This window comes from Pipistrellus kuhlii, unplaced genomic scaffold (assembly GCF_014108245.1).
Source record: "Pipistrellus kuhlii isolate mPipKuh1 unplaced genomic scaffold, mPipKuh1.p scaffold_m20_p_10, whole genome shotgun sequence".
NCBI classification, from domain to species: Eukaryota; Metazoa; Chordata; class Mammalia; order Chiroptera; family Vespertilionidae; genus Pipistrellus; species Pipistrellus kuhlii.
Window position 1 is genome coordinate 39,043,127 of NW_023425405.1, and position 9,165 is coordinate 39,052,291.

The 9,165-nt window shown below is 42.3% G+C and overlaps 1 protein-coding gene across 6 annotated transcripts in view; it reads right to left on the minus strand.

Annotated features, from left to right (window-relative positions):
* The window catches only part of ANKIB1 (ankyrin repeat and IBR domain containing 1), a 102,807-nt gene extending 93,654 nt beyond the window's left edge, over positions 1 to 9,153 (minus strand). For all 6 annotated transcript variants that reach the window (XM_036429472.2, XM_036429473.2, XM_045578441.1 and 3 more), the window contains exon 1: positions 9,046 to 9,153. The gene's annotated coding sequence lies outside the window, so the exon portion shown is untranslated. The remainder of the gene's footprint in view (positions 1 to 9,045) is intronic.
* Positions 9,154 to 9,165: the final 12 nt, after the last annotated feature.

Genomic DNA, 9,165 nt, shown 5'->3' on the forward strand with positions numbered 1-9,165 from the left:
TGTCAACATTTCTGGAAAATAATCTGGCATTATTAAAATTAAAATTATATATATTATATATAAGACCAGAGGCCTGGCATAAGAAATTCCTGCACAGGTAGGTTTCCAAGGCCTGGCCTGCGATCAGGGCAGATCTTCCCAGGCTGTCAGCAGCTGGCCCCACCCCCTGCTGCTGTTGCCATGGTTGCCCTGTGTGTGTGGCAACCAGCGGGACTAACGGGGTGGGGGGGTGGGGGCAGCACTACTCACATCAGCTGCCATCCACCCTAGGTCCCAGGTTCCCCATCGGGCTATCAGAACCTGCTGGCCAGGGGGAGGGACCAAGATGTTGGTCATTCCCACCCACTCACTGGCCCCGCCCCTCCGCCACCACTGGTCACCCTCTGTATGTGGGGCAACTGGCAGGGCAATTGGGGCCCTGGTGGCCATATTGCCACCCACCCCCAGTTTCCTGTTTCCTATCAGGTGATCGGAACCTGCCAGCCAGGAGGAGGGGCTGAGAGGTTGGCCAGCAGGCCCCAATTGGGTGTTTGGGGCCCGCAGGCTGGGGGCAGCTCCTGTGTTGAGCGTCTGTCCCCTGGTGGTCAGTGCGTGTCATAGCTGACCGTCATTCTGCCGTCTGGTTTATTTGCATATTACACACACACACACACACACACACACACACATATATATTTTTCCCCATTGTCATCTTGTTTATAATAGAAGACTAGAGACAACTAAATGTTCAAAATGAACACAGATATGCTTTCAGATATCTACTGCTACAGAACAAATGACCCCAAACTTAGTGCCTCAAAACAATATTATTTCTCAACATTCTGTAGGTTGGTTGGGTGGTTTCTTTGTTGCTTTCACCTCTGGTTCCTCTGCAGGTACATTGAGCTTAAGGGTCAGCTGAGTGAGTAGGTCTAAGACAGCCTAGGCATATTTGGTTCTCTTCCAAAAGACCTCTCATCCTCTTACAGGCTAGACCAGCGTCTTTACATGGCAGTTGCAGGAAAGCATTCCTTGAAGGCCTTTTAAGGACCAAACTTCAGAACTCATATATCATTTCCACCATATTTATTGGTCAAAGCAAATCACAAGGCCAGCCAAGACTCAGGAGATGGAGAAACAGATTCCACCTCTAGCTAGGAGAAGCAGCAAAATCACATTGCAAAGGGGACTGCATACCAGGGTGGGAGGATTTAAGGTCATTACTCAACCTACTTCAGGTTAGGAGGCGTTTGTGTGTATGTGTCTGTCTATTGGGATGTATACACACATACGTGCACACACACAATGAAATACAATATACTAGTAGTTGTTAAAAAAACAAGATATAGAACATTTACTATAGTGTGATATCATTTGTATGTGGGGAAGTTCTGTATATATTTCATCACATATATGCATGTTGGTAAAGCCTTGGTAATATAATTAAAAATTAACTAATGAAATACTGAGCCATGCAAAATAGCATGCTGTCTGAAGATGCAGGGCACTGAGGGCAAGTTAGGAAGGCCTGCAGAGGTCTGAGCCAACTGGCCCACAACCAAGAATAATGGGGTGCCGAGAGGGGATAGGGAGTTGAAAGGAGTTGTAGTCCCACAAAGAGGAATAGCCAGCAAACCCAGCAGTCAATGATGCAGGGCAGTAGAGGGAGATACAGGATGGGCTACATGGCAGGGAGAATAACACAATGAGCAAGTACGTAAAACCATATTGAGCTTAATGTGAAGCCAAGTTTCTTACTGCCAGAGAAGGCATTTATAAACATGGAAAGGAGGTTGACTAGAAAGAAGCCTGGGGAACTGGACTGGAATTGGAAATATAGAAACATAACTTATGGTTTTATAATATGTACAGGCATAGAAATAATTATGAATGTATGTGAGAGTGTGCATATATGTGTGTGTGTGTGTGTGTGTGTGTGTGTGCTCAGGATAACAGTGCAGCGTCCCTTTGAGTCCTTGGGAAGTGAATTTCTTTACCCACACTGAGTTCCCGGGCTACAGGGTCTGCGGTGGGCACTGGCAGTGCATCTGGAACAAGCAAACTGCAGAGCCTGTAAGGACTTGAGCAAGGGAATGGTTAACATACATGATCCCTTCCCAAAAAAGGGGAAACTTGTCCCAGTAAGGGGTACACCTGGCCCTCAAGCGGGCAAAGGACAGGGGATTGGTCCAATTTTCACCGATTCTAGGACACATTTAGTTAGTGTGCGTACACACACACACACACACACCATACTCACATACTCATACATTTCCTACTTCCTACAGGCTAGGGTGGGGAACGTCCAGGCCACAAAATCATTTGGTCTGGCCCTGCCAAGGCACTGGGGTTGGGTTATTTAAATGTTTGAACAAATATAGCAGGCTCATTTTTAAGTTGATAATTTTCTATGGCCCAAGAATGGTGTGATAAATATCTAAATGGCCCTTGGCAGAAAAAAAGGTTCCCCACCCCTGCATAAGGAACGACACCTCAGTAGCCATGAACACACTAAGCCCCTAAACTCTTTGTTTTTAAATACCATCTTTTACAAAAATAAACAATAATCAAACAGGGCTCCTTGGAGAAATGGCTGATTCCAGGACTAGACCAGGCAAAGTACAAGATGAACCAGGAACAGCATGTTCTGCCAGAAATGCACAATGAATGAGATGGGCACATGATAAACAGGCATAGGTGCCAGCTTGCAGAGATTTCCAGTGACTAAATCTGGGACAATGTAAATAGCAAAATAAATAATAACAGTAATAAATCACAACACACTAAGTAAAATTGAAAACCATGAGTCCTTTCTGATTATTAATAAACAAATAAATGGGAGAAAGGAAAGTTCTACCTTACAAAAAAAAAAATACCAATACATGTAAAAGGAATAATACAAATAGAGAATTATCATTTGGCAATTATCATAAAAGTGGTGAATTAGGGTAGGAGTCATCCCTGACACTCCCACTAAGGCTAGTAAGCAGAAGTTTGATGAGAAACAGGATGATAGTATAATTTTGGATTACCTCTCCACAAATACTGATCAAATATGAAAGTACACCACATGATGAAGGCATTAATTACCAGTAGTGGTATGGTTTGACACTGTCCTCTGCATTAGATGTACTGAAAAGGGCACAACCCCATTTCTGTGGTATTCGTACCAGGAATGCAGGACTTGATTGAAGTCATGAGGAAATATCACATGGACCTAGGTTGACGGTTATCCTACAAAATGTAGGGCCTGTACTTTCTAAAACTGTCAAGGAAAAAAGCAACTGAAGAAGTCTGAAGAGATATAACTAAATACAACATGTATTCCTGAATAGGATTCTGAACCAGAAAAGAAAGAGATATTGCTGGGACAGTCATGAAATATGAAGAGGTTCTTTGGACTGGAGGGTAGTTGGACCAATGCTCATTTTCTGATTTGGAGGGTTAAGTGCTCGTTATATAAGATTACGTTGTATCTGAGATACAGGCATGTAGAGATTATGGGTGATGGAATGAAGATGTTTGCAGCTTCCTCTAAAAGATCCAGAAAAAAATATAATGGGTATGTATTTACACACATATGTAATGTATGTATGGAAAGAGAGGGTGTGCGAGCGTGCGCACAGGTGATGGAACAAATGCAGTAAAAAATTAACAATGGTAGAATTTGAGTGAGGGAGTACTTTGGTACTGTACTGGAATCTTTTCTGAAAGTTTGAAATGATTTCAGAATAATAAAATGTGAAATAAAGATGTAATATATATCATTTAGTGCTAGAGCAAATGATAATCATTATTGTCTGAGGCCATGACAGAGTGAAAACCCTGCTCAATATGTTTATTTACTTGGCTTCCTTTACAATGTTCTGAGGCACATGTGTCAAACACAAGGCCCGCGGGCCAAATCCGTCCTGCCAGGCCTTGCAATGTGGCCCGAACCGCGCTGTCATCACTGCACTCCGCTGCGTTTCCATCACAATGACAGTTTATGACTGTTCAGTAAACCATTCAGCCCGCGATTTAGGCTGGATTTTAGATTTTGGCCCCTTCTCTGATTGAGTTCGACACCCCTATTCTGAGGCGATACATTAATAAGGAGGGCAATGTTTTCATGCCTATTTATAGAAGAGCATGTCAATGTTTTCTCATCATGAACTTTAAACAGTTCAAAAAGGAAGGGAATCTTGACTTATTCATCTTTGTGGTCTCGGCACTTAACACATTATAATTCAATCATTGTTCTGTCTTTGAACAGTAATTCTACATACAATATTATTCCAATAAAAAAATACAGTGACCTGATTATCAAGGACTCTGCTACAATGGGAGGGAGAAACTGCCTATGTCAAATTAAAATATGTATATCACACTGAGCATAGAAAAATGTCAAGGACTAGATCCCTGTGCATGAAAATTCATGCATTGGAGGGAGGTCCCTCAGTCTGGCCTGCCTCCTCTCTCAGTCTGGCCTGCCTCCTCTCTCAGTCTGAGAGCCTTAGGGGCAGGAGGAAGGTGACACCCCATCACACATCTGCTGCTGCCACTGCCAGCAGTGCAAGCCTTGGGCCTTGCCTAAGCCTCGGGCTGGCCTGGGGCAGCTGGGGGGCTGGGGGACTCCGGAGGCAGGTGCCCAGAGTGGCTGGGCCCTCCTGGGGGTGGGCCCAGCCTTGTGGCACACATGCCACCCTGGCAGAGCTGAGGGGACTGGACTCCACCATCTTGTGGCTGTGGCCGCCGCCATCTATGAGGGCGTGGCAGTTAATTCACATATTCCCTCCTTATTGGCTGTGGGCACCACCATATTTGAGGGCCAGGCAATTAGCATATTCCCTCTTTATTAGATAGGATTAGTAGATAGGATTACCTTTCTTAAAAACTTAGAAGAGGAATAATTATTTGCCCTACAGTCCTAAAAACAGAAGAGTGTGTAACTAGTAACAAAAGGTCTTAGCCTAAAGAATGGCAAACTTTTTTTGGTAAAAACAAAACAAAAACAAAACAAAAAACACACAAATAAAATAAAAATTTTAGAATACAATGGGGCTTTTGGTAAAAAGAGTTGACAGTGGAAGACTGACCTTAAAAAATGTGAGGGTCTGAAAATTTACTAAAATAAAACATATGAAATTGCTAATAAAGCATATATATGTTATTAATAGATGAGTATAATCATTTATAAATGTGAAGGAATATATTTTCATTACAGACACAGAAACTCTCCAAGGCATTTAAATAGATGTCATATACCTCAATACTACGTCCTTCCTGGAGAACACACACATTTTTTTAATATGTGTTATAGGCCCTTGCTGAATTAGTAAAAAAGAAATTATAAATGCCTAAAGACTGGTTATGGTTAACCATAATAAACTTCAGAAGTGTCTTTTCAAAGGTTTAAGCAACTGGAAATTACATTTTGATAACAATTCATCTGCTCTAGAAAACAAAAGGTACCGATAAAAGTAAAATCATTCAATTTAAAGCATTATTAGGGAACTTAAAAACTGTTATAACTAGCCAAAACCGGTTTGGCTCAATGGATAGAGCGTCGGCTTGTAGACTGAAAGGTCCTGGGTTCAATTCCGGTCAAGGGCATGTACCTTGGTTTTCGGGCACATCCCCAGTAGGGGTAAGAGGCAGCTGATCGATGATTCTCATCGATGTTTCTAACTCTCTATCCCTCTCTCTTCCTCTCTGTAAAAAATCAATAAAATATATATATTTTAAAAACTGTTGTAACTATATTACAACTTCTTCCCCATAAGGAGAAATTGTAAGGTCAAATCTTTTCTAGCATATTATAAATAAAACAAAATTTAGCATTACTATAAACCAGAATCTGTATGGTTTGGGGGTTTTTTTTGGTATGGTTTTTAAATGGAGATAAATACTTCTTAGAACTGTTCTAAGAATGAAATGAGATAATGTAGATAAAGGACTTAGCATGGTGGCTAGCAAGAATTAAGCACTTGCCGGGACCGGTTTGGCTCAATGGATAGAGCGTCGGCTTGGGGACTGAAAGGTCCTGGGTTCGATCTGGTCAAGGGCATGTACCTTGGTTGCGGGCGTATCCCCAGTAGGGGGTGTGCAGGAGGCAGCTGATCGATGACTCTCTCTCATCGATGTTTCTGACTCTCTATCTCTCTCCCTTCCTCTCTGTACAAAATCAATAAAAATAAATAAATAAATAAATAAAATGAAAATAAGTTGAAAAAAAAAAGAATTAAGCACTTAACAGTATTTATTGTGTTTCTTCTTTTTAAAAAAAATATACTTTTACTGATGTCAGAGAGGGAGAGGAAGAGAGATAAAAAATTCAATAATGAGAGAGAATCATCCATCATCTGCCTCGTGCAAGCTCCCTACTGGGCATGGAGCTCACAACCTGTGTCCTCACTGGCAATCTAACAGTGACCTCCTGGTTCATAGATAGATGTTCAACCATCAAGGCATACTCGCTGGGCAATTGTGTTTATTATTATAGCAAGGATGTGAAACAATCCTGAGATACAGTCAAGTGACTTAAAAACCTATAAGAGAAATCTGTAAAGGCAGTGGATAGACTCATAGTTAAATACCTAAGTTTTTTCAGTGAGGAAAACAATCGGAACTTATTTATCCTTGTAGTCCCAGAATCTAACACAGTGAATGGCACACACAGTAGGTATTTAATAAAGGTTTACTGAAATGAAGTGAGTATGAAGTAAGTTATCTGGAAAGGGGGGGTGGGGGGACAGAAAGAGGTAGTCTGAAAAATAAGCAATCCAAAAATTACTATGCGCCTAAGCAAGTCACTGTGAGAAAACACCTAAGCATTTTCAGAACCATGCACAAAAACTCACTTCAGACTGGTCTTTTTAATAATGACTGAGCCGCTCTCAAATCTGTTTTGGCAAATGTGTCACATAAAAATTCTAATATCAGAGAGTATTTTAAAATTTTATCTAAATAAAATGTGTGCATCCTCAAAGATGGAAAAAGTACCCCAAACACTGAGGAATCTTTTCTAACTTCCAGTCAAGGAGAATCAGATAAGTTTAATTCATAGCTCTTCCATCTATATATACATAAAAATTAGCTTAAACTTTTAACTACAAGTCGTAAACACACGTATTTCACTTTCACAAGTTCGAGAGCAAACCCCAGAAAAGAAAGAAAATCAATTATTCCAAAAGTGGGCAGTACTAAAAAGTATAAAAGAGTACCTAACAAAACTCTCCCATGTCTCAGCAGACACCTGCTAGAGCGCACACTTAGGCAGACAGGCTGCTGGGTTTTGGAAACCTTGAATTGAAGACTCAAAATTCTCAGTGCAGTGGGCAAGGAAAAAAGTGTAATATGGAAATATAGTCCTATCTTCCGTACCTTTCGTCCAAGAATAATAGGGCTCAATAGAGTTTTTTAAAAAAAGACCTTTAAAGTTATTGTCTGCCACCACTCTTTTTTTCAGCCTGGGTACGCAGCGCCCTGACCTGATGCCTGCGACAATGTTTCAACAGATGGAGCCAACAGAGCAGGGCGGCACCACACTCTTATTTGGAAACTGATCAATGTTATGAATGGCACACTTAATACACTCAACTTCACACAGTGCTTGGTGTCTGAACCTGGGGAGGACGGGATGTGCCTGAAGACAAAGCACATTTCCAGAGAGACAGCTGGAGCTACATCTCCTGAGCCTACTTCAAACTAAAAATCTGTGAACAGTCTGAAGTTACAAATCAGATAACAGTCCCAAGTCCACTGCCTGAAGGAGGTTTTGCAAAGAAACAGAAAAATCATCACCAGGCACATCTACCTTTAACAAGATGACAATGGTTTTAGAAACAAAAACCAGTGCTAACAGGCAATGTTACGGAAGTTTACAGAATAAAAGAAGTCTGCAATGCAGAGTAAAGTTATTCTTACATGATCTTTTGCTTCCTAAGGTGCCTTGAAAAATATCAAATGCACGAAGGCATGTAAAAGCTATTGTCCAGTCATTGACAGCATTCAAATTATTTTTAAATCTAATTTCTGCAGTGGCAATTTTAAAAGCCAATCAAATTTTTAGTGAGAAAAATGCCTAGTCCAAAATCTGGAAATACAATTAATTTTTTTTTTTTAACTAAGAAACGGGAAGAACATCGCACCAAGGTGGTTGATCCAAATGAATCAAAAATCTTTAAAAAGGCCTCTCTGAAATTAAAAACTTAAAATAATACCCTATCAAATATAATCTGATGCAATCTTTAAAAATCACTTTAGTGGGATTTTTTTTTTTAACCACGAACAAAACAAAAACTTCCAATAGATTTTCACATCACACACGCACTTTGTAAATTAACAACTAAATTCCAAAACACATTTGAAACGTCAGACTTCCGTTTTCACATTCACTTATCAGATTTACTATGAAAGCTCCGATGGAATGGCTCTTTACTTCAACACAAGGTTGTTCAATATTCCATTCCGTGCGAATCGAGCTCGTGAGACTAATTCCCAAAAACCTCCTTAGGAGAGAAAGCTTGATTACAACTCTAGTTCCAATTTCCTGAGGCTCAAAACAGCAGCGCAGAGAAAACAGCTTGTGGGAAGGGAGAGGAATGAAGGTCCAGGAAATAGGCCCATTCTTTTGTTTTGGTGGCAAAAAGCTCCAAAGAATCATCATCATCATCATCATCACCATCATCTCCGCACGAGCCATCTGCACCCATCCCAGCCCCGCAGAGCACTCCCACCCACCCGCTCAGGACTCAGGCCCTCGAGATCCCTTCGCGGTCCCCATCTCCAAGGAGGGGCTGTGAAGCCTGGGGTGCAGTAAGGAAAAAGGGGGGGGGGGGGGGAACACAGATCCTTTGAGGACAGGGACCAGGAGAGGCATCCGGAACGGGGAGGATCGGAGGCTGGCACACTCTCCGGGAGGGGCCGGCAGGAACGGCGGCAGACGGGCCACCCTCCCCGGGAGCAAGGAGGCGCGCTCGCAGGAAGCCGGGGAGGGCGTGAACCGGGCAGCGCGGAGCCAGGAGCCCCAATGGGTTGAGTTCGCCTCCAACAACAGACGCGCGCCGCGAAGCGGAGACTTACGGTTATATCCCAGGCTGAGGGTGAGGGTGAGGGTCGGGAGGACTCCGCAGCTCCGCAACCGCCGAGTCCGTGACCTCAGTTACCCTCCTCCCCGCCCCACCCACCCGGACGGGCGCCCCT